A 26,318-nucleotide genomic window follows, 5' to 3' on the forward strand; every position below is an offset into this window, starting at 1 on the left:
CTCAATCTTTCCCAACATCAGGGTCTTTTCCAGGGAGTCTTAGTACAAGTAGATACCGTATTTTTTGCTCTATAAGACGCACCAGACCATAAGACGCACCTAGTTTTTGGAGGAGGAACACAAGAAAAAAAAATATTCTGAATCTCAGAAGCCGGAACAACAAGAGGGATCGCTGCGCAGTGAAAGCAGCGATCCCTCTTGCTGTTCTGGGTTCTGGGATAGTTGCGCAGCCTGCATTCGCTCCATAGGATGCACACACATTTCCCCTTACTTTTTAGGAGGGAAAAAGTAAGTCTTATAGAGCAAAAAATACGGTAAATAGGTACCATTGTGGCGGGAAGGTAAATGGCATTTCCATGCGCTCTGGCACTCTTCACAGTCCTCCATGCACCAGTAGCAGTTTAGCCATGCTGGCCACATGACCCGGAAAGCTGTCGGTGGACAAACGCCATCTCCCTCGACCTGAAGCGAGATGAGTGCTGCACCCCATAATTGCCTTTGACAGGACTTAACCACCCAAGGGGTCTTTACCTTGTTACCTTTTTCTGTGCCTTTCTTTCAGCAATGCTGACTGTGTGGACTCTCTGTCACAAAGCTTCATTTGCTGCTCACTGCCTGTGATGCCATCACTGCTCCCCACACAGCTCAGTCTGTGATGTCACTGCGGCTCAGCCTCTGTGACATCAGCATTGCTCAAGCAATTTGCTGCCTGAGGTTTTATCAGTAAGACAATACTTCAGTGTACACACACACACACACACAGCCCTCTCTTCCTAGTAAACGGCAACTTCCTTAACAAGGACTTGGACAAATTAGGAAGTCTTTTTTCACTGATGTCTGGGACCAAAGAAGGCCTTCAGTGTCTTCCTCGATCCAGTTATCACAAGGATTTGAAAAAAGGCAACATGAATGTTCATCCATTCTGATAGCAAACCATTCACCTGTTCGCCAGAGTGGAATAACGGTTCCTTCCAGGTGAGTAGCTTGCCAGATCAAAAGCTTAAATGATTATGTAACAGATGGGTGCATGGAGACAAAGCAGGAGGTGAAGGGAGAGGAGGGCTGGTAGGTCCTTTGTGAGTCTGTATATTTCTTTTACATATATCGTCAGAGGGGAAAGACCCACCCCCTCAAAAAATGCAGAGCCAACTAATTGTGAAAATCTGGAGGTGAGTCCCATTGATATTTGGCCCATCCAGTGATAGAGAACAGCAGGTTTTTGGTGGGCCTGGGAATGTAGCAAAGCGCAGAACGTTATCTATACAGAAGTGTAAAATTAAAATAATGGCTGGGGTTGGGAAGTGGCTTTGTCCCCTTGCTTTTCTGGAAACTCACCTTGAAAGAAGCACAAAACCCCAGACAGACCACTCTTTCACCACCACCATATTTGACTGTCCATTTTAGACATGGCTTAATAATGGAAACATTGTAGAGAGTAAAAGGAGAACCTGCAGGCTGATATGGAAACATTTCAGTGGTTAAAAGTCATGGTTGACAGTCCTGGACTCTTGGAAGATGCCGCCTTCGTTGTTACCTGTGAGAAAAAGAGCAACTGACTGTTCTCAGAGGTAGTGGCACACATAGATACTTTTTGAATCTGGACTTGAAGGTCTTGTGTGCCCCATCCCTCTTTAGATGGCAATGTCTGTTACTTCACTTGCTCCCAGATTTGGTAAGCCAATTCTGCTGCTTTGGGGGATTTTTCCTCTCATTCTTCTTAGTGAGGCCCTGGGCTTCTGCCCCAAAGTCCTACCTTAATGGTCCCACTGCACACTCTTGAGCTCTATGATTGAATTTAGGCCCTGTTCTGATGCTACAAAACTGTTACTTCTCTCCCCCCTTTTTTTTCTAGACATAAATGCCGCTCCTGGCTTTTTCTAGGGATTCAGAATCTTGTGTTAGTGGCTTGTGGGGTTTTTGTTTTTGATCAACAGACAAACTTTGAACACCTGTGGGACATGGATGCCATGTCACAACCTGGCTTTCGAAAGACCGGGCATGTTTCTTCTCATCTTTCATCACCTTATGTTCTGAGGCAATATATGTAGTTTTCTCCTCTCCCGTTACAAAGCTCTGAGAGGAGGGTTTGAGGGCTTAACCTTCGAGCTATCAGGCCTAGATGCTTTTGACGCAGTCTGAGAGGTATATGTGTAATTTTTTTTATAAGAAAACACTGTATGAAAGATTAATATATTCTCCTCTTCCTCCTCCTCTTCCTGGGAATTCTCATCCTGAAAAGGACTTTCAGCAAAATACAAATACATTGTTAGGAAAATATAAATACAAAATAAATACATCTAACATTTGGCATTTGGACCAAATAGTTCTCTATGCAAACATGGCTTCATGTCTGGATAAGTATGAAGAAAGGAATGGAGAGGGATCTGCTAAAAAATGGATTTACTGGTATTAAAAATACACATTTTTTTTCCTATTGGAAATTAGGCACTGACAGCATAGTAAAGTTTTGCTACAGCATGTAGTATTATTATTATAAAGCAATTATTAGCATCTGACACAGCTTGTTAGCAATATCCATAAATCACACCCAGATTTATTTGAATAAAGATGGACACACATGCCACAGACTGAAATTGATAATTTGGGGATTTTCTAAATCTCTTCCTGCTGTGCTTCATTTTCTTTCAATAGCCTTGAATAGTCTGGGTTATGTATCTTTTTATATATAAGGCACCATTTGATCAGAAAACAAGAGCTGGTTTATGTTTCTCTTTCATTATACCTGATTGGTAATTCCACATCCAAATTACAAGATTCCACAAGTTTGGTAAATGGATATTTTTTTAAAAGGAATTTCCACTTTTCAGAGATTCATACATATATATAAGCTGTTTTTGCTAGCAGAGCTCCCACACATTTCCATGTAGTTTCAGTTTGTGAAGCAACCTGAGGGCACTAGTCTACAGGGGTGGAGTGAGGAAACGCTTCACAGTAAAGAGCTGCTTTCTTTTGCCAAGCTATAAAATAACCATTTTACATCAAACTCCGGTCAGGTGCCACAGGTGGAGTTTACACCTGGACTCAAGAACACCTCAGAAACTCCTGCCCATTCCAACTACTCAAACTTCCCTCAAAAGCCACTCCAGGAAGAACAGGGTAAGCATGCGAGCAGCTTCTGCTACAGCACACACAGCTTAAATGGGAAAGGGAAAATCGGAGATCCCTCATGTATGTACACATGAATGCTTTTGAGAATACACACTGGTGTTTTTTTTTGTGTGTTGTTGTTTTTAAGGAAACCTGCTCAATCCATTCAGGTAGCTCAAGAACTACAGGCAGCCCCCCTTCCCCCCCCTTTTACGCAAGGGTTCGGTTCCAAGACACCACACACCGGTAAAACACACATATAATTGAAACATATTGAAAAAACCAGCAAACGCCTCACTCTGCCCCCCCCCCACCCTTTTAGTGGCATTTCAGTAACATCTTTATGATGTTTCTGGGTCACTTCTGGGTTCAGTGTGATGCATGTATACACGGTTGTGCACATATTGAATGTGCATAAATGGGAGGGCTGCCTGCATTCAGCTATTTCAAGAACTGTGCAGAATCATTTGTATGCCTCACTGTATGAAAGGATGTGTTGCTCTCTGCTCCCATTCTGTCCGTGGCTCTATCTACCATTCTTTTATCTGGTCACCGGAGAGGTGATCTATTCCAGGCCTCAAACCCCAAACAAACTCTCTTCCTCCCTCCTTACAGGAAAGTGGGTCTGTCTCACACAATCAGCTTTCCTCAAGAGCCAGCCAAAACTCATCCAAATAAGTCCCCCCCCAAACCAAAACCAAAACATCATCAACAACCCTACAAAGACCAATCCTCTCTTTTTCCAAACTCACACGGTCCCTCCAGCCTTCTTGTTCTTTCTCAGTAGCCGTTCAGGTTTTTTCTCTCTGTGGTCATCTTTCAAACCTCTTCATCCCCTCACAATTCCTTCAGTCTCCCTCGCTGGCTGGCTGTTCATTTGCTCTGCCAACTGCTTGCTCACCCAAGGCTTCCCTCTCCCTGTTATATGTGCAGGAAAGCAGGCAAGCAGGCAAGCAGGCAGCACCAATGACATGTTAACATTGAAAGACTCTCCTGGTCCACCAGCTGGTCTGCTCAGTTGCTTGCTCTAACAGTCTGCTCACTTGTGCTGTGGGCCGTCCTGCTTCTCTTCCTTTGTTGCCTGAACTCTGAGAGTGCAGCTTTCTTATGTTTGAAGTGTAGAGTGTTTTAGGACCAGGACATTCGCAGGGAAACTAAAATGCTTGTTTACAAAGCTATTGTACTACCAACCTTACTGTATGATTGTGAAACATGGACCACTTATAAGCACCATCTCCAACTTCTCGAAAGATTCCATCAATGGTGTCTCCCAAAAATTTTACACATCACTTGGGAAGACAGGCGAACTAATACCAGTGTACTAGAAAAAGCAAAGATCACCAGTGTTGAAGCAATGATTCCCCAACATCAACTTCGTTGGACTGGACATGTTGTGCAGATGCCTGACTATCGTCTTCTAAAGCAATTACTCTATTTCAAACTTTAAAATGGAAAGTGTAATGCTGGTGGTCAACAAAAGAGGTTTAAAGATTGTCTCAAGGCAAATCTTTTTTTAAAAAAGTACAGTGGTGCCCCGCAAGACGAATGCCTCGCAAGACGAAAAACCCGCTAGACGAAAGGGTTTTCCGTTTTTTGAGGCGCTTCGCAAGACAAATTTCCCTATGGGCTTGCTTCGCAAGAAGAAAGCCCATAGGGAAATCTCCGGGGACCTCTTTTAAATGCTGGCAGTGGGGAGCAAAGCCTTCCCCCCCCTCCAGCCTTCAGAAGAGGTCCAGGAGGCCGGCGGGGGCCGAAAGGCTTTGCTCCCCACCGCCAGCATTTTAAAAGCAGTCCGGGATAGCAGGGAAGCGCTACCCACTATCCCGGACGGCTTTTGAAGGCAGGCGGGGGGAGCAAAGACTTTCGCCCCCCGCCGGCCTTCAGAAGAGGTCCTGGACCTCTTCTGAAGGCCGGCGGGGGGCAAAGGTCTTTGCTCCCCCCTGCCTGCCTTCCCGGGAGAGCGGAGAAACGCAGCGCTTTCTCCGCTTTCCCGGACGGCTTTTGAAGGCAGGCGGGGGGGGGGAGCAAAGACTTTCGCCCCCCGCCGGCCTTCAGAAGAGGTCCAGGACCTCTTCTGAAGGCTGGTGGGGGGCGAAAGTCTTTGCTCCCCCCCCCCGCCTGCCTTCCCGGGGGCTTTAAAATTGCCCCGGGACAGCGGAGAAGTCCGCTGTCCGGGGCGATCTTAAAATGCTGGTGGGCGGCAGCGAAGGCTTTTTAAGATCGCCCCGGACAGCGGAGAAGTCCTCCGCTGTCCCGGGGTTTTAAAAAATGCTGGCGGGCGGCAGCGCTGCCCCCACCAGCATTTTAAGATCGCACCGGACAGCGGAGAAGTCCTCCGCTGTCCCGGGTTTTTTTAAAATGCTGGGGGTGGGAAGAAAAGCCCTTGTCCCCCCCCCAGCCTTCAGAAGAGGTCAGGGGACAGACTGTCCCCGGACCTGGTCTGAAGGCGGTTTCCATAGGAACGCATTGATTGATTTTCAATGCATTCCTATGGGAAACTGTGCTTCGCAAGACGAAAAACTCGCAAGACGAAAAAACTTGCGGAACGAATTAATTTCGTCTTGCGAGGCACCACTGTAGTAGTATAAACACTAGCAATTGGGAAACACTTGCCTGCAAGTGCTCCAGTTGGAGAACAGCCTTTACCAAATGTTTCATGGGGTTTGAAGACACTCAAACTCAGGACGCAAGGGAGAAACGTGCTAAGAGGAAGGCACACTTGGCAAATCCACACTGTGATCAACTCCTGCCCGGAAACCAATGTCCCCACTGTGGAAGGACGTGTGGATCCAGAACTGGCCTTCACAGTCACCTACAGACTCATTGTTAAAACGGTGTTTATGGAAGACAGTCTTACTCGGCTAGGAGTGATTGCCAAAGAAGAGAAGAAAAAGAAGGCATGCTGCAGTCCCATCTACTGGCAGCCATGCAAACTGCAGAGCGACACCTTTTTCTAATTACAAAATTTTACGTAGGAAGAAGAAAATTGCCTGAGGAAGACTCAGTGGATGGCAATAGGTGCTACAAGAACTCCAGGCACATGGCAGTAGACGTCTGTGCCTCCCGCCAGTTATCTTTCACTGCAGGCCTCAAATGAGTAAGAATGGGTTTTTAATAGCTGTTGCCAAATCTGAAGCCCTTAGTGATCCCATGCCCTTGAATAATAACGAGATGTGATGGTAATTAGAAGAGCAATGGAGTAATTACCTCCATTCTTGCTAAAATATGGTTGGATGGGCTGAAATGAACCAAAGTGTATTAATAAAGAAGGAAGAGATACAGAATCCCATTCATCTCACTGTCAAGTAAATGCTCTGGAAAGGTTAGCTTTATGTAATTTGGATGTTTCCTCATGGGTGCATTAGTGTGCCTGTGCTTTTTCTTGTGGGGATTTTATACTTCAATCATAATGACAAGGTACCGGGTGCTTATTTTACTGTAGTTGCGTATATATCCCCAGAAAAGAAATATCCTGAGGTTGTACATTTATGCCCCCTCCCACCTTCGTTAAGGGAAAACAAGGTTGTGCTTTTCAAAGGTTTCTTATGTTGTTAAAAAAAGGAAAGTGGGTTCCTTTTTCTCTTGCAAATTACCTTGTGCTATGAAATCCAAGTGGGTGGCTGTTTCAAAAGCTATACTGTTGTGTACTGCAGTCTAGAGTTGGCATTGATAAAATTGGGAGCGACTCTGTTGGATAGAGGAGGCAAGAATTTCCACACACATGGAAATTATCTGTTACACATGGTTTTATAGGCCACCTGGAAATGCACTGCAAACCATCCAATGGTCCATAGACCATTGCTTGAGATTAACTGATTTATTTCATTTCCCTTTAGGGCAACTTTCTGAGACAGAGGATAAAATAGGAACATTTCCGTTCTGTGCATTTCACATCATGGTTTGCATTCCTTTGACATCTTGTTAACAATGAAACTGAAGGCAATTCCTGTTATTTAAGGCTAAAGCTGTCTAATTTGCTGTTTTTCTAGCGTTGTTATTATTTAGAATTGTCCTGCGTACATATCAGACTCTCATCCTGCATCATCATATTGCTGCTGTTTCAAAATAGCCTTTAATTTCGGATGCGGGGTTATGATTTCCCACATCAGGTGTCAAAATCCACCAAGCTATTGTCGCCATCGCAGCCATGAGGGCAGAACAAATCAAAGGATGCTGTTAGATAGCCATGAAGGTAAATAGGGTGTTTCTAACAGAACTGGAACTCCATAGACCAACACCTACATCTTCAGAAGGGTGATGCACTATGGAATAGGTTTGGCAGCTTTGCTCATCACAGATGTCCATCCATTGAATTGTGATTTCCTCGCACTTCCCCTTCTGAAAATACCCCCCCCCCTTTTAACCAGGACTCCTCCAATAAGTTCCTCCCACCTTTTTTGACTCACCACTGGGTAACTGGAAGGTCTGCGGTTCAGCGGTAGAATATTTACCATGCATGCAGAACATCTCAGGTTCATTCCTTGGTATCTCCAGGTAGAGATAGGAGAGACAGCTGTCTGAAATTCTGGAGAGGTGCTACCAGTTAGTGTAGGGGCAATGCTGAATTAGAAGGACCCATGTTCCTGCTCAGGATAAGACAGCTTGTTCTATGTTCCTATAGTCTCAGATGACAGACAGGCAAGGTTTCCCTTTGCTTTGCTGAACCTTTCCCCATTTTGTTCCTTGTTGTGGGAGTGGCTGCCAAGTTCCAATGCTTCTGTTGGCTTCTGTTCCTTCCCCATCAACTGCACCTGGTATTTATGCAGGTGTGTGGGAGCCCAAAATGCACCAAATGGCCAGCCACCAAAAACATGTCCCGGCTGTGTTTACTTCTGGCCGAGCCAGTTGAAAAGCGACATGGCAGTAGACACGGGCTGCCTCTGCCCCTTCACAGCTGCATTTCAAGCCCTTGTGAATTGGTATGTAAGTGAGTTTCCATCTGACTTTTCAGCTTGGTCCAACATCTAAAAAAGGACTGCAGTAGAAAAAAGAACTCACACTTGCATTTTAAGTGTGCTGTGTAATGAAGGAATGCATTGATTTGGAGAAATGCTTCATCTCAAGTCAAGTTTAAGACATGTATGCATGGATTTAAAAATAAACGCTAAACCCTTTCCAAGAGTAGGTCCCTATAGGTGGAAGCAGTTTCTAAAAGAAAGATGGAACAGATGTTAGGGTCTCATCCACACTTTTGCTTGACCTGTATTTTGAATGTATTGAGCACTGATTAATTCCCTTGGGTTTGAGAGCTCTTCTCATTCTGTGGCTGGGCTTGTAAAAACTTGATCTTACTGCTGAATCAGATCTTATCTTTTTTTTAAAAAAAAATAATTTTTATTGGGTTTTTCATTTTATAACAACAAACACACACACAAAGACAAGAACACACAAACACACAAATACAATTGCATACCCTAATTTTCTTTACCCACTTTCATTGACTTCCCCCCACCCCCTCCTCTTACATCCCAGTTCCAAAATTAATTCAGCAAGTTCTTACCTAACCTCTTAAAGATATTCATATTGTTTTTAAAAATTAAATTCTTTTTGTTTATCTATATTCAACTTATCCAATTCTCTTATAATCATTGATTTCTTTTTTTTTTAAGGTCGATCTAACTTCCCCTCCACAAATTTTCCCTTTATTTGAATCAGATCTTATCAGGTGTGCGGAAAAATTGGAGAGAGATTTTGCTTAACTGATCTTCATATTGTGGGTTTTTGCAAGGCACAGCCATGGAACAACAAGGAAAGCTCTCAGACCTGGAGGAATCAATCAGTGCACAGTACGATCAAAATACAGGACAAGCAAAAGTACGGATGAGCCCAATGTTTTGGGGGAGAGTTTGATGAATAGCTTTCAGTTTGATTCTCACTAGGGTTGCTGACTCTTGGAACCTACGGATGAAGCAAAGAGTAGCAGTGTGGAGGAAGTCTTGAAAACCTTCAATATCTGGCAGATGAGAGGAGGCACCGGAGATGAGCCCTATGCAGAGCTTGTCTGAGGCACAGGGTAGGAGTCTTGTTAGATTAATTTTTGGGGCATGACAGTGTAGGTTTGGCAGGCCCCTGATGGGGCCCACCAGCTAGCCTAGACCCCTAATGGTTTTGAGTAATTCATAAGGAAATTGGCATTGGAGCTCAGTTTTGCTCCTCCAATGAATTTTTCATGCATCCTTGCATGTAGTTAGCGATATTAATTATTGGCCTTTCAATGTGCTCTTGTATTGTTCTTATTTTAAAGCAGTTGACTCATATTTCACAAGCAGGCAGACTCTGACGAGGGTGATGGCAGGAAATTGCATTTTGCTCAGTAAGCTTCCTTTATTGTTTTCTCCCTTTCCCTTTGTTTTCCAAATCCATTTCTCATTTGTGCACCCTCTGTGTATATCACTCTTCTGTGTTCTTGGGTGGCACATCAACAGGAAGCCCAAGGACGTGATAGCAATCTGTGGCACGTGTCTGACAGGCAGCCCATTGTTTGCTAAGATACAGGGGGCTGCCTTATTATGAGAGTCATCATGCAGAATCAGGTAGTGCAAGACTTCTGGGATGTACTGGCTCAGAATGCAGCAGAGGAGTTACAACTGGCAGATACTCACAATTTCCCCACATGTAGTAAAAGAAGCAGGACAGTGAGAACAGGTTAGCACTGGCATCCATCCAAATTTGCTTTCAGAAAGCTAATATGGTGGTTAGATTAGCTCTTCATTGAACATTCATTCAGATTTCTTTACAGGGCGGTTATATGACAATGAACATTCACCCTGATTCATTTGCAGGGTGTTTACACATCCCCATTATTCATTCGTTTATCCTAGTGTTTCCCAAATTTGGGTCTCCAGCTGTTTTTGGACCACAACTCCCATCATCCCTAGCTAGCAGGACCAGTGGTCAGGGATGATGGTAGTTGTAGTCCCAAAACAGCTGCAGACCCAAGTTTGGGAAACATTGCTCTATCCCATACTTTTCAATGCATTTCCCTGTCACATTCATAACCACAAAACCTTTTTATTCCAAGCGAATTGACTGTGCTAGGAAACCTTTGCCACTCCAGATTTTGATGAACTACAACTCCCATCAGCCCTGGCAAGCATGCTCAAGGGCCAGGGATGACAGGAGTCACAGTTCAGCAACATCTGGTGGTCCCAGGAGTGGCAGAGCACTTTACTCACCGTCATGAAAACAAAATTTCTGGAATGTGTTTGAAACCCACTCATAAAACAGCAACTCTGTAGGCACCTCTAGCCTTCTTCCAGTTGTGTGAGTTTACTACATGCAGGGAGCTTTTCAAATCGGGGGAACATAGCAAAACTTGCTCACCTGTGTATGATGGATGATAACCCACCACCTCGTTCTGTGTGATACGTGAAATAGCTCTGAAACAGACGGCTGGTCACCTAGCCCAGGAATATATATTCTCCACTGTCTGCTGGCAGCTTTCCAAGCAGAGTTCCTGCCACTTTTGATCCTACAACCACTCCCCTGGTTATTCAAAGTATGCAGCCTAGCTGAACTTTTGTTCCCCTGTGCTCTCAAATATTCCATGGCCAAAGCTTTTGAAAAATCTCATGGATAACATCGTTGCTATTTTTTAAGTCAGTGTATTGCATTGAATTCAGAGTAACTCTGAACCCAGTAACTCAGGGGACGACTGCAGCGCCACCTGGCCTTTCTCCATGTTAAGTGCGACACTGACATCTTCCGGCCCTTAACCCTGCCAATCTCGGAAGCAGGGCCAATGAGTTTTCTTTTTTTCTTTTTTCTTTAGAGCAAAGATGAAGCATAATTAGCTTGGTGAGAGCTGTATCGATCTTCCTCCCATCTCAGTTCCTCATATTCTGCCAGAAGCATGCTCCAGTGCTTTGTGTGACCCATTTTGCTAACAAATGCCTCTTGTTTTTAATCGCAGGCTCTTTGCTATGATCAAGACAACTGAAGCAGCTATTAGGAGCTTGTCACAACAGTCCAACAGGGCAGTCTCTGATAAAATTCTGTGCAAAGTGACTAGCTATTAGGAAGAAAGCAAAATGCCCAAGATACCCACCATCTAAGCAAGCTGTGGTTTTAATTTCCTACGGCTGTTGTCCAGCTGGGAAGTATAAATGATTCGCGCCCCCCGCCCCCCTGGAAAATCTCTCATAGTTGATTTAACTGAGGTAAAGCTGATTGCAAATGCATTAGGTGAAATCCAATGCTCTATTGACTTCAGTGGGTCACTTCTGAGTTTGGCTTAGTTGGATATCAGGCTGAATTATGATATCACACACAGGTTTGTTGTGTCGTGAACTTTCATAGGCAAGTAAAGTAACATTAGACAAAAAAAAAAAAGCTCCATATGTGGGAAACCCAGCCAGATGGGCGGGGTATAAATAAATTATTATTATTATTATTATTATTATTATTATTATTATTATTACTACTACTACTACTACTACTACTACTACTACTACTACTCAAGGAAGTGAGCCAAGCCACATGCTGTAGAGGAAGGCAGCAAGGCTACATTTATAGATAAATGCAAAAGCACTGATCTTGGGATGCCTGTAGCTCCAATCGTATGCACACTTTCATGTGAGTTAGTTCAGCTGAGCTCAGTTGCCCTTAAATATCCGAGCAAATATGCTCAGGAGGGCCAGGCTGCACAAGTGCTCTGCAAAAGAGACATGATTGCAATGAAGAAGCAGGAGAGGAACCCACAAAGAGGCAATTTGGCCCTGCATCACAGCAGGACATTTCGCAGGAAACAATCCTGGAAATGAAAGCAACTGGAAAAAAAGACAGACAGCCAAATTATATTGGGAAAGAGCAGGGCAACAACTTGGAAATATTTGGGATAATAATACAACCCAGCCCTGTGATCATTATAGCAATGATTTTCCATAAAGGGAAATGGAAAGCTTCAATCATATGAGGCATTTAAAATCATCCACTTAAAAGGGTATCAGAACTGAAGAGTACAGGCAGGAAGAATTGTGCTCTGGAAAGGAAACAAACAGATTTTCTGATCTAATGTGTCTTTTTCATATCGTAAAAAGGACAGGGCAGCAGTAATGGGAGTAGCCTTGACTCACCAAGTTTTATGAGATGCATCCTAGAAGAAAGTAAGCTTGTTAATGGGTCCGAAATGGATTTGAATGGATAGGTTATTGAGATTCCCAGATTCCCCAGAATTTCTTTCCTTTTTAAACAATAATTTTTATTAGTTTCCAATTACAATAATCCATTGGTAGCCTCATTATAACAATGCCAAGTTATAATACAATTACTAATCCCAATCATTCAAATGCCGAATTATAAAATTTTGGGTGGCCTCCCGCATTATAGAATTGATGGTTTGATTATTTAGGTACAATAGTACCTCTGGTTACATACTTAATTCGTTCCAGAGGTCCATTCTTAACCTGAAACTGTTCTTAACCTGAAGCACCACTTTAGCTAATGGGGCCTCCCGCTGCTGCGCAGCCGCCACACAATTTCTGTTCTCATCCTGAAGCAAAGTTCTTAACCTGAGGTACTATTTCTGGGTTAGTGGAGTCTGTAACCTGAAGCGTATGTAACCTGAAGTGTCTGTAACACGAGGTACCACTGTACTTTGTTTCTGCGTTCCAAAATTTTGTTCATCTCAATTACATTCCCTTATACAACAACTGCAATATTAACAACATACATTCATCTTGACACATTAAATTATTTCTAAAGCTATAGGTGAAGCATTCAAACTATATCCTTATTCCTCCTTGGGAATTATCCATCATGCCTTGGGTAGAGCTAAAAGGTGCTGGTTTTAACCTTTAAAGCCCTATACGGCCTAGGACCCTCGTACCTACGGGACCGCCTCTCCTGGTATGCCCCACAGAGAAACCTACGATCTGCAAATAATAACATCCTCAAGGTCCCAGGCCTCAGAGAGGTTAGGCTGCCCTCAACTAGAGCCAGGGCCTTCTCGGCTGCGGCTCCGATCTGGTGGAACGCTCTGTCACAAGAGACTAGGACCCTGCGGGACCTGACATCTTTCTGCAGGGCCTGCAAGACAGAGTTGTTCCACCAGGCCTTTGGTCAGGGCGCAGCCTGACTCCCTCCTCTGGCAACCTGCACAGAATCTTGCTTAATCGGTTGCCATTAATTTGATTTTAATTAATTTTTATAATGAAATATTTTTGAATGTGTGATTATTTGATTGTTTGATTATTTGATTATTGTTAGCCGCCCTGAGCCCGGCTTCGGCTGGGGAGGGCGGGATATAAATAAAATTTATTATTATTATTATTATTAATATCCCACTGTTGTTTCAGAAGTTCTCCATTGCTCCATTCCCCAGAATTTCAGCCACAGTTCAAAACTCCAGATGAGATAGGAGGAGGAGAAACTACTACTACTTTTCAAACCTGCATGATCAAGGATTTTCTTTTCTTTCTTTTTCCTGTTCAAGAAGGTCCCCATCCCAATTCCCGTACAGGCTTCAAAGATGTGCTAAAAGATACTAACAAACTGAACAGAAACTTCTTACATTAGCACCACCTGCTGTAAAGAAACCCAAAATTATGGGTCAATTTGCATGTTCAAAGTTTCCTATCTTTTTCATATATATATATATATATATATATATATATATATATATATATAATACTTTTTATTAATTAATTTTAACATATAAATTATAATACGTACCACTTATCACTTTATCACTTATACAATCTTTTTGGACTTCCATCAGCACCTCTGATGATCCACCATTTTAACTACTTCTTATGCATTTCTTAAATTTATATTACCTTTAAATATCTTAACTAATCATCCTCCCCCTTATCCATTTTTGCAATAATTCCAATAATATTCCTCACAAAACTTCTTGCAAACCTACAAACGTCGTCTGATCTTCCCAAATACATTTCAAATAATCCGTAAATTTACTCCAATCGTCTGTGAATCTCTGGTCCTGCCGATTTCGAATCCTTCCTGTTAGTTTATCCAGTTCTGCATAGTCCATTAGTTTCATCCTCCATTCTTCTTTTGTTGGTAATTCTTCTTGCTTCCATTTTTGGGCCAATAGTATTCTTGCTGTCGTTGTTGCATATAAAAACAGCTTACATTCCTTTCTGTTTATATCACTCCCAACAATGCCCAGTTAAATACTTTTGGCTTCTTTATCAATGTATATTTCAACATTTTTTTCATCTCATTATATATAATCTCCCAGAAGCTTTTCACCTTTTTACATTCCCACCACATATGATAAAATGTTCCTTCTTTTTCTTTACATTTCCAACATTTATTACTGACTTTATACATTTTAGGAAACTTGTTAAGTTAGCTTTTTCTACACCTACCTAAAGGAGAGAGACTGGCCACCATAACATTGTGCTCCTGTGGCCTGGCCCAAAGACTGAACATGGACCTTGCCACATCCTGATGTTGCCAGCCTGAAGATGAGAGACTTGCAATCTCCTGCCACCTGCCAGAAAGTGAGGCAATTGGCCATTATTACCTCATGCTGATGTTGCCTACTTCAAGGAGCAGGCTGGCAATTGTGACCTCATGATGATGCTGCCCAACTGAAGGAGAACTGTTGCCTATTGTGACCTCAGGCTGAAGTTGCCTGTTTGAAGACTGACTGGATCAAGTTCTGTCCACCTGAAGGAGAGAGTCACTGGCCCCTGTGTCCACCCTTTGACAACCTCTTTCATGAGAACCTTTGCATCTGAAATATTACAGGAAGGGTTCCTTTTCCTTATTCTTCCATCCTTTCACATTCAGACTGCCAGAGAGGCACTGCCATCTAGCTGAGTTTTTTTCAAGATGTGGAATGACTACCCTCTAGCTGCCAGACAGTAGCAGTCTCTCCTTGTGCTAAACTGACCTGCTTCCTCATTCCGTTAACGGGGACCACTGAAGAGCTAGGAGCCGCCATTTTGAAATGAGAAAGAAGCAGAGGTAGAGAGTCAAGTGAAGAAAGGTTTGCAGTTACGGAAAGCCATCGCTATCTGTAAAGCAAAGCTAAATTTCATAAAGCTAAAACTAGGCCTGGGAGAAAATTAAAACACTGCGTATTTTTTGACATCGGGTGAAGCAAGCAAACAAGAAGTTTGCCACCTCTGTGGTGAAAAAGGAATTATGCTGAGCAATGATGGTGCCAATTTCTTTCACTCTGCAATAAGAGAACTTGCCTCTCAGTTGTCCAGCAAACCCATTTTCTCCTCCCTGAAACACCTCAGATGCAGCACTGTGGTGGTGTGGTGTCGGGGGGAGCAGGGATGGAAGTCACAGCAAGAAAGTCTGGTGAAATTATAAAGTTTTTTGAGCAAAAGGAGACAGGTGGTAATGGTCCACACATCCCTGCCGCTTTGGCGGAGAAAAGCTCTGATGAGGCTAATAGCTGTTCCAGACTGGCACTGTTTTCGTGTGTGATTCTATCACATACTGGCAAAGCCACTTAAAGTTCTGCACTTAAAGTTGCTATGGAGTTCTTGCACAAACAAACACCCCCCCCCAATTGATGTTTTGTGATTTGAAAAGAGATGTGGAAATGAGCTGCAAAGTGTGGCATAACATTTGCATGAATAAAGTTTGTTTAACCACTATGGTTGTGGGTTTGTAACCCTCCCGGGGATATTACATTGAAGAGCAGGTAATAAAAAAAAGCAAGCAAATAAATAATAAAAATGACCTGTCCACAAACAAATCTGAATGAATGCTTAGTAAACAGGTCATTTAGATGTGACTTGATATCATTTCTCAGGGCATTTTTGAGCACTGGGTTCAGTACAGTACTTAAAAACATATTGTCAGGGTTTCTGGGAGAAGTGAGGAGATGGCAGAGGAGACGGAAAGCGAGTGGGAGGAGGGAGAGAGAGACGAGGAAGAAGATGACGGAATTAGAAGGGAATCTATGAGCCTAAGCAGTGAGTCAGAGGATTCCCAAAAGGGAGCTAGCATGATCAGGCGAAAAGCAGGAGAAGAGAGAAGCTGTGAAAAGTCAGGGAAGGAGGGGAGAAAGCCCAGTGAAGCACAGACGCTGTCAGAGGGGTCTCAGCCGGAACGGAGTAAAGGGGGTGGAGTTGTCAGCCTCTCGGAGGGAGGAGGAACAGGAGAAAACAGAGAGAGGGGGTTGGAGCAAGGTGTTCAGCCGGAAAGGGTAGAGAGTGGAACAGGGGGCAGTATAGAGGACGAAGGAAAGGTCAAAAGCAACGTACGCGCGCCAAGTTCAAACATAGAGGCGCGCGGAAGTGGGGAAAGCTCAGAGGAGGAGCCCGGCCCCAAAGCCAGAAGGAGGGGGCAGGAGGCGGCAGAGGATTCAGCCTCAGGCGAATCCCGGAAAGAGAGAACCCAGGGGGGCAGAAAGACCCTGCGGAAAAGAAAGGAGAGGAAGAGGTGGTCTAGAGCCAGGCTATTAAGTTGGTGTGGAGGAGGGGAGGAGTCAGAGGGGGACTTCGGCGGTCTAACGTGACAGACGTACAGCCACAATGCTGAACTGTGAAAGAAGCAATTATCTTCAATAAACTTTTCCTGTAAGTAAACTATAACGGAGTAAGGTCTCTCGTGAGCTGGGACCCACCTGGGTGGCTGTGACAGAAAGTCCCCCTCCCTCTGAAAGCAAAAATTTTTTTTTGCGAAGCTCACGAACGGGGCAGCCATGAGTGCTGAGGAACAGCTGGCTGCACTCCGGGATCAGATTACCACTCTCACAACGGCAGTCATTGCTTCGCAGAAGAAGAATGCTGACTTGGAGAAAGCGTGCCAGGATTTGCAAGCAAGGTGGGAAAATGTGGACAAGGCGGGGACCCCGGGCTCCAGAGCGGAGGGCATTGCGCTTGGAAGGAGGGGGGGTGCCCTAGTTTCGCATTTTAATGGCAACTTGCAAGACTATCCCAACTTCAGGGCAGATGTCGTGTATGCACTGCATTTACTCCGTCATGATTTTAGAGATGAGGAGGAGAGAGTGGGATTTATTGTTTCGCACCTGCATGGGGAGGCCAGGGCTTGGCTACGCAATCTGTGGCGCGAAGATGGACCAGCCCGTCGCAATGCAGATGCGTTTATCAAGGCAATGGATGCTTGTTTTCAATCCTCTGTGGATAAGGACATTGCGCGCCGGCAGATGCACGGGCTGAGGCAGGGGAGAGCCACTGTACGCCAATATCATTCTAAATTTTTTGCATTGCTCACCGCCTTAGATTGGCCGAAGGACAGTCTACCGGTCAGGGATCTTTTTTGGGAGGGATTGAGCCCCTCCGTCAAGGATGAGATCGCAAGGGGGGACAGACCCCAGACCCTGGAAGACGTGGTGCAACGGGCTTTGGCTATAGGAATTCGACATGAGGGACGTCCGTGGCACGAGGAGGGGGGGCCCCAAGCGCGCGCGCAAGCAAAAGCTCTCCCTTTTGTGCACAGGGATTTCAGCCGTGCGCACCCCTCACCAATGGGGAAGGAAGGCGAAGAGCCAATGGAGATTGGTGGTGCTAGGGCTCAAAAGCCATCCCAGAGCCCCATCCCTGCTGCAGCCAAAGCGAAGCCTCCTAGAGGGACCAGGAAGTGTTACATCTGCGACAGTGCACACCATATGGCGAAAGAGTGCCCCCAGAGGCTCCAGAAGCACACTGCAGCACTAGCAACTGTGACAGCAGAGGTGCAATCAGAGGAGCAGCTTCAGGGAAACTGCAGTGCCTGGCTGGAAGCAGAGCTACTGGGGCTCAGCCAGGCGGATCTGTAGAGAAGTCCCCAACATCCTTGCAGCGCATGGACCCTTTACCTCCCAAACCAGCAGTTTTACTCACAGCAACACTCCAGCTGCCTGATGGGCGACTTCTCGAGGTTCCAACAACCATCGATTCGGGAAGCAACGCCGATTTCGTGGGATTACAGTTCGTCAAGCAGCATAACATAGCGCTCCTGCCTGCAACGACGCCTCTGAACGTGGTCACGGTAGACGGCAGGAAGTTGCTGGGGGGGCAAGTGGTGCAGCAAACCCCTCCCATGATGATGCAAATTGGAGACCATCGAGAGCTTATTAGTTTCAATGTCACCCACTTATCGGACACGCCCATCGTGTTGGGCATGAGTTGGCTGGATAGGCACAGTCCCGCGGTTGCTTGGTACCAGAGGCAGATCACCTTTTGTTCATCGTATTGCGCCCAGAATTGCATCCAAACCGATCAAGGAGGAGAAGCCGAACAGCAGCTGCATCTGAGTATGGTGCAAGCGGTTCCTCACAAGTACGCGGAGTTCTTGGAGGTTTTCTGCGAAAAGGAAGCTGACAAATTGCCGCCTCACAGACCTTACGACTGCGCGATTGACTTAGTGCCAGGCGCGCAGTTGCCAACTGCCAAGCTGTACTCCATGTCGGAAGACGAGCTGCAAGAGCTTCGGGAGTTCATAGAACACAACCTCAAGCGCGGATTCATCCAGGAATCTAAAGCAGCGGGAGGCAGTCCTGTTTTCTTTGTGAAAAAGAAAGACACGCCCCAGAAGAGGCTCATTGTGGACTACCGGTTCATAAACAGACTAACCAAGCCCAAGGCCTTCCCCATGCCCAAAATTGACGACCTTTTGGCTACAGTCAGGAGGGGGAAGATTTTTACCAAGCTGGATTTACGTGGAGCTTACAACCTCATCCGCATCAGGAAGGGCGACGAGTGGAAGACGGCCATGTTCACTCCTTTGGGCACGTACGAATACAGAGTTATGCCCTTCGGTCTACAAAATGGCAGCCATGTTTTCCAAGCATTCATGCATCACGTCCTGGCAGGTCTCCTCTACAAGAAGTGTGTCTGTTTTCTCGACGATATCCTGATTTTCTCGGAATCGCCAGAGGATCACGATAAGGACGTGAAGGAAGTTCTGCAGAGGCTGAAGGAACACAGGCTGTACGCCAAGTTGGAGAAGTGCCAGTTTGATGTGAGAGAGGTAGATTTCCTTGGCTACAAGCTGTCCGACGAGGGACTGGCCATGGACAAGACTAAAGTCCAAGCGCTGTTGGACTGGAAAAGCCCTCGAAATCGGAAGGAGGTCCAGAGGTTCATCGGCTTTGCCAATTTTTATCGCAAGTTTATTAAAGGTTTTGCAAACGCGACGGCGGCAATCACTGACACCCTCAGTTCCAAGAAGAAGAAGTTCGTCTGGACCGAACAAGCAGAGCGATCCTTTCGGAAGCTTAAAAGCCTTTTCGCCTCCGAGGAGCAGCTGCTGCACGTGAATCCTGGCAGGCCCATGCGGGTAGAGACAGATGCATCAGACAGAGCAGTTGGGGCCGTCCTCTTGCAAGAGGATTCGCAAGGCAACTGGAGACCGGGTGCATTCTACTCCCGGAAGCTCAGCAAGACGGAGCGCAACTACACCATATGGGACAGGGAGTTGTTGGCCATTCATGCAGCTTTCAAAGCGTGGCGACACTTCTTGATAGGAGCCAAGCACACGGTGCAGGTCCGCACGGATCACAAGAACTTGGAGTATTGGCGGACGGCTAAATTGCAAACCCAACGACACATGCGCTGGGCGGAATTCTTTGCGGATTTCGATTTCAAAATAGAATACATCCCTGGAGACTCCAATGTTATAGCAGACGCGCTGTCCCGAAAGCCTCAATACCTGGAGGAAGTAGCTCCAATCGCAGCAAAGTACATTTTCGCACCGCAGGCGTGGACGTGCGCTACCATCGCAGTCGACCTGGACGCGGTGCGACGCGCGCTGCAAGAGGATCAGTTTGCACAATCCAAGATGGAGGAGCTCCGCAGAGGGTCGCCTGACAACAATGAGTTTCAGTTGCAGGATGGACTTTTGACTCGCAAGGGCGCCCTTTACGTGCCCACCGACGAGCTTCGCGCCACGGTTTTGCAACAATTGCACGATGCCCCGAGTGCGGGCCATTTCGGCAAAGAGAAGACGATGGAGTTGGTGGCAAGGGACTTTTGGTGGCCCCAGATGAGAGGAGAGGTGGCGGACTACGTAGCCAGGTGCGATATCTGCCAGAGGTCCAAACCAGTGCATCAGAAGCAGGCGGGATTGTTAGAACCGCTGGAGACACCGCAGCAACCGTGGGAGAGGGTAGCGTTGGACTTTGTTACAGACCTGCCCAGCTCCAGAGGTAAGACGGCGGTGTTAGTGGTTGTGGACTTGTTCACCAAGATGGCGCACTTCATTCCTTGTGCCAAGGTGGCGACGGCAGAACAGACCGCAAAGCTCTTCATCGATCACGTCTTCAGAGTGCATGGACTACCGCAGTCCGTCTTGTCCGACAGGGGGCGCCAATTTGTTTCCACTTTCTGGCGGAAGCTTCTGGGTATCTTGCACGTCAAGATCAACCTGACGTCGGCGAGGCATCCACAGACCAACGGTCAAGCGGAGAGGGTCAACGCGATCATGCAGCAGTACCTACGGTGTTACGCCAACCAGCGACCCGCGGCGTGGGTGGACTACCTGCCGATGGCTGAGTTCGCCTACAACAACACGAAGCACGCATCCACCGGGGTGACGCCTTTCTTCGCGAACTATGGACGTCATCCCAGAACCTTCCCGAGCTTTACAGCACCTGAAGGGGGGGGACCTCAAAATGCCGACCAGTTTGCAGCAGAGTTGCAAGAGGTGCACGAGGAGCTGCGGAGACATTTGGAGCTGGCAAAGCAGGCGTATAAGGTGCAAGCCGATAAACACAGAAGGGCGGGGGAAGACATTCAGGTTGGGGACTGGGTATGGTTAGCAGCCCACGCGATGCCGGCCAGGTCGTTGGCCAAAAAGAAGTTAGAACACAGGCAGCTAGGACCATATCAAGTTGAGGCTAAGATCAATCCGGTGGCTTTTCGCCTAGCCCTTCCGGAGGGCTCCAGGGTGCACCCGGTCTTTCATAGGTCGGTGCTCACTCCCTACAAAGCCCCACACAGGTTTCAAGAGTCAGGAGCACCTCCAGAGCCACGTAGAAGGGCGCCTGAGAGAGGGGAGTCGCCAAGACCAGAACCTCTTAATGAGGTCACAGAGATACTGGATTCACGATGGGGGGAGGAGGGAGTTGAATATTTTCTCGCCAGGGAAGGCACTCCAGTCTCTGCAAATAGCTGGGTGCCGGGTTACGCTTTGGACGAACCCCTGTTGAAGGAGGAGTTTCATGCAATTTTTCCGCACAAACCCATGCCCGAGGAGTATTTTGATGATTGGCTTTTCACGCCCACTTTGTCGGGCAGCACGTTCGGGGGTTTCTCCTCGCCCGAGGGCTCTGCGCCCAAAACAAGCCCGACCAGGGATCCCCGCATGGGGGGGGGAGAGACAAACCCTTATTGGTGGGTGGATCAGCCAAGGGAGGTATGGAGTCAGAGGTGGATGATAGGTCCTTGGCAGGCAGCGCCAGGAGAAGCAGTGAGGGAGGAAGAGACTGTGATGCCTTCAGGGGGGGAACCCGAGTTCGAACACACGTATACGGAGCTGCCAGAGGAGAAGATTGACGTGGACACCCGGTATCCTGAACCGACCCAGGAAGAACCACATTTCCCTCAACCTGCACCCAGCGACCGGGAGGGGGGAAGGGGGGGCTTCGAGGGGGGGATGGATGTCAGGGTTTCTGGGAGAAGTGAGGAGATGGCAGAGGAGACGGAAAGCGAGTGGGAGGAGGGAGAGAGAGACGAGGAAGAAGATGACGGAATTAGAAGGGAATCTATGAGCCTAAGCAGTGAGTCAGAGGATTCCCAAAAGGGAGCTAGCATGATCAGGCGAAAAGCAGGAGAAGAGAGAAGCTGTGAAAAGTCAGGGAAGGAGGGGAGAAAGCCCAGTGAAGCACAGACGCTGTCAGAGGGGTCTCAGCCGGAACGGAGTAAAGGGGGTGGAGTTGTCAGCCTCTCGGAGGGAGGAGGAACAGGAGAAAACAGAGAGAGGGGGTTGGAGCAAGGTGTTCAGCCGGAAAGGGTAGAGAGTGGAACAGGGGGCAGTATAGAGGACGAAGGAAAGGTCAAAAGCAACGTACGCGCGCCAAGTTCAAACATAGAGGCGCGCGGAAGTGGGGAAAGCTCAGAGGAGGAGCCCGGCCCCAAAGCCAGAAGGAGGGGGCAGGAGGCGGCAGAGGATTCAGCCTCAGGCGAATCCCGGAAAGAGAGAACCCAGGGGGGCAGAAAGACCCTGCGGAAAAGAAAGGAGAGGAAGAGGTGGTCTAGAGCCAGGCTATTAAGTTGGTGTGGAGGAGGGGAGGAGTCAGAGGGGGACTTCGGCGGTCTAACGTGACAGACGTACAGCCACAATGCTGAACTGTGAAAGAAGCAATTATCTTCAATAAACTTTTCCTGTAAGTAAACTATAACGGAGTAAGGTCTCTCGTGAGCTGGGACCCACCTGGGTGGCTGTGACACATATGATTCCTCAGATCAGGGTGGCAGATCTGTGAGGCTCAGTAGTGTTATGAGAGCAAACTCTGTTTGATCTTCCACTTTATCCTTAGCTAAGGGAATTTATTGGTTGAGCAAAGGATGTTCCCGTTCCCTGAGACAGTACTGTTTGGAGCACACTGAACAGAGAGAGAGAAAGAGAAGATAAGGCTCACGGTTTGCAAACACCACTCTGCCCCTGTGCTTTAATCCTGAGGTAGAAATGAGGACAACACAAGCAATAAGATGGCAATTCACACAACATGATGATTCAGTTGCTTGTCCCCATGCTGGGGCTCCTAGCCAGGGTGCCAATTAGAGATGGTTTCTGAAAAATTCAGTTGAAAATCTCCCACTTCTCTCAACTTTCACATTTTGCAATAAAACACAGGGAGGAGAATGGGGAATTAAATATAAGAAGGCATCCCAAAGGAGGGGGCGGGGAATAACAACAACCAGATACTGGGAGAGAGAGAGAGAGAGAGAGAGAGAGAGAGAGAGAGAGAGAGAGAGAGAGACACTAAGGATGTGTGTAAAGCACTCCCCAACCCCCATTAGAAATGTTTTGCTAATCTTACCAAACTTCCTGCTTCTCCCGAAACTCCTACAGATGTACTGCCTGAACAGAACCTTCCAAATTCACCATATATTGTCTGTAACTTTAGGCAACTTCTGCTTAGAAAATGGTCAAAATCTGGGTATCCTACATGGTGACAACCAGATGATATGGACTCCAACTCGCATCAGCCCCAGCAAGCATGGCCAATGTTCAGGGATGATGGGAGTTTTTAGTCAAACAATACCTGGATAACATCACCTTGGCTACCATGATCAAGACTGGCGCATGGCTCCCATGACAATTTCTCCAGCTTGCAGATGTGTGGCCAGGCCCTACCAGGTTAGTGTCCCCTGCTTTATGAGACTGCGTTCTTGATGTGAACTAAATCTCATGAAAACTTAGCCTAGCATGGGGACAAACAGGCATTTGATCAAAGTGAGTTGCCATATATAATGAAAAGACTGGCTTTTGTTTGATGCGCAGCACCACAGGCCTGCTAGAGATGATTGGTCATAGCAGGGGCATCCAGACTTGTGTCAAATTTTTGCTTCTGGTGAAATTGAAGAGTGAAAAGAAGTACACATAGTTGGCAAGGAAAATCCCTCGGATGAATAGGGACGCATGATAGGAAGCTGCAGATTGTGGTTTCAAGAGCCTACAGTTGTACTTCATTCCACAATAAATGTGTCCGCTTTCAGTTTTGCTTGGTGTGTTGTTTTTTTAATCGGGGAAAGCCTCACAGATGGTGCGTCTCACAAAGATGCTGCACCATTCTCACGAGCAATTTGGAACAATTTGTTTCAGCTCGCCGAATTCTCCCATACAGGCAAAGCACAGAGCGGAATGTTGTCGTTGTTTTTTGCATCACTGCTAAATAACACAGAAGGTGAATGAAACATATATAGCAGATGTTGGCATGCTATTATGCTGCTGTTGTGCTCCCCCCACCCTTGCACCTCAACAAGTCACTGGGGCGAGCTTCGCACAGAAGTGGCACTTTCCACGGCCTTCGTGCGTTGGAATGCTTGAGTGGTGTAATCCTCCATGTGGCATTTTCGCAAGCTAATTTGAAGAGTTAGAAAGCAGTCGCAAGCATCGGCCAAAAGGCTTAGCATAGGTCTTCTTAGCTATATGCATGCACAAGCCTGAAGGACTTTTTCAGGAAAGAAAGTAGGGCATTTGCTTGTATCCCAGAAAGAGCCTCTCCTTGCTTCAAGGCTAACAAGTGATCCTTTCCCCAAAACGCAGCTGATGGATGGACAGTGGGGATAAGTGTGCACACCCCACCTGGGGGGGGGGAGGGATTAGTAGGCCATGTAGACAACAGTTGGGAACCACATGTAGGCTGTGGGTTGCTTACCTGTGACCAAAGAGGTGGACATGCCATTTAGCAAAACCAGCAATGTATGAGCATTTTTTAAAATATAAATGTATATAAAAGCTTTTTGTGAGCTCCCGTATATTACCAAAGATATTGAATTCTTCCCACATCCTTGCAGCTCAAATGATGTGAACTAAGACCATTTCTTTTCTAAAGAAAGGGGGGAAAGCTAAGTAATGAGAAAAATCTGTTCATACTACTTAAACAAAGTCGGTCTTAGATTTTATAGATTTCCATACAGAGTGATTCTGATAAGTTCTTTAGAAAAAAAAAAGTCAGGCCATAGCACTAGCACTCTAGTTTATTTTGCTGTTCTTCTCTTTAATTTAGTGTTGATTATGAGGCATAAAAAGACAGTTCCAATTAAATTTACACCATACTTCAATTGCCCATGGCAGACTGAAAATGCAATAATCTCTTCCAAAGATTGCAATAATCTTTGTACTGTGTGTCTTTTCGCAGTCAAGCATCAGTAAAAGATTTAAGGACAGAAACTCAAGGAAGATGGATTCCATCCCTTTGTTAACATTCCCTGTTAGAAAGCCAAGTGCCTGTAGGAATCCCACATCTTTTAAAATGTCCACATTTTAGCTCATTGTCCTTCACTGAAATGATGGAAATCAGCAATAAGGAATGAAGAGCTTTGGTTTAAAGCCTTCCCAGTGAAAAATAGTTTAGAATTCATTTGATAAAGCTGAATTCTGAATGGGTACACTGCCCTCTTTTTTAAAGTTTGCAGTGAATATTTCCTCTGTTGTTGTTTTTTTTTTTTTAAATAATTTTTATTAAGGTTTTCCAAATTAAAACAAATTAAATCCAATTTAAAAACTTTTTCCAATAACTAGGACTTCCCCTCCCCACCCCCTCATGTATTCCAAATCTTCCAAATAAACAATTAGGTTCAACAAATTCTTATCCCCAAATTGCAATCATCCTCCATTACCCAGTTTAGCGTAATTCCCATCCCCCTAAGATCGATCTATTCCCTTCCACGAGTTTCCCCCTTTCAAACATAATACCCAAAAAAAAAAAAAAAAACATAGAATTAAATAATAATTTTACAACCTTTGGATTCCAACTTTCCCTCCCCTTTTTCCCTGTTACGTTCCTCCTAACCCTCCATCTCTAATATCTTCCTGGAGTTCCCACATTGCGTTAAACCCACATCCCTCTGATTCTTTGCCAGTCTTATTAATTGCAAATGTCCAATCATTAAATTACGAATGTCCAATCCTAAAAGAAGTCTAACGAGAAGAGGGTCCATTTCTTCTATCCAGATTTTTATATCCAGGAGTAAAAACTCCAATTTTAAAACCATAAGCTTGTCAAATCTGGATATCCCAAATATCCCCTTTCCCATTTCTGTCCAGTTCTTGTTATTTCCTTGTTTTGTCGGCCATTCTCCTCCTTTTTGTTTCTCTGTTCTCCCACAGAAATGTTCTTTCTCCAAAAGTTTCTAATATCCCTGCAGAGGCTTGTTGTTCAGGAGCAAAACATTACATCATGATCCTTTCATTTTCCAACAGATAGTTCCATTGTTTCCTATAGTGTGTAGACCTCTGTAGACAAAATAGTGTTCCATTTCTGCAGTTTCCCAGGAGATTAAAAGTTCTATTCAACTGCACATGTTTCCTGTCAAAAACACATGCAATATCCCTCAGCTCCTCTAGGTGGATTCCCGTAACAAAGTTCCCTTCCAAAGCCCATCCACCAGTCCAAATAGCTTGTTTATCCTTATTTAAACAATTTGAAACAATTTATACCCAACTTATATCAAATGTAACCGGCAAAGTCCATAACCAAGTCTCTGTTACATTCTTCCGTTTTGACAGCTCCTTGACAGCTGTCAAAACCTCCGTTACTCTTCTCCAGGCATTTTCACGAATCGCTCCAGGGATTCCGGGGGGGGGGGGGTTGCTTTTTAATACAAATT

General features: G+C 45.8%; 2 long non-coding RNA genes across 5 annotated transcripts in view; one reads left to right on the top strand and one right to left on the bottom strand.

Annotated features, from left to right (window-relative positions):
* Nucleotides 1–735: 735 nt before the first annotated feature.
* LOC309341608 overlaps nucleotides 736–26,318 on the top strand; it is a 31,197-nt gene continuing 5,614 nt past the window's right edge. The window contains exons 1-4 of one of the 4 annotated variants that reach the window (XR_014156426.1): nucleotides 736–975; nucleotides 3,015–3,117; nucleotides 9,356–9,421; nucleotides 11,021–11,288. This is a non-coding gene — a long non-coding RNA (uncharacterized lncRNA). Of the gene's footprint in view, nucleotides 976–3,014; nucleotides 3,118–6,944; nucleotides 6,966–9,355; nucleotides 9,422–11,020; nucleotides 11,289–26,318 lie in introns of those variants that run through there. The other 3 variants (XR_014156427.1, XR_014156428.1, XR_014156425.1) reach the window with 3 other exon arrangements.
* Nucleotides 1,385–15,784, bottom strand: LOC309341649. The gene is made up of 2 exons (XR_014156496.1): nucleotides 14,439–15,784; nucleotides 1,385–1,534 (listed from the first exon to the last, which is right to left on the bottom strand). It is a non-coding gene; the product is annotated as an uncharacterized lncRNA (long non-coding RNA).

The sequence above is a fragment of the Podarcis erhardii genome, assembly GCF_964252035.2.
Source record: "Podarcis erhardii genome assembly, chromosome: 5".
In the NCBI taxonomy this organism is placed as follows: Eukaryota; Metazoa; Chordata; class Lepidosauria; order Squamata; family Lacertidae; genus Podarcis; species Podarcis erhardii.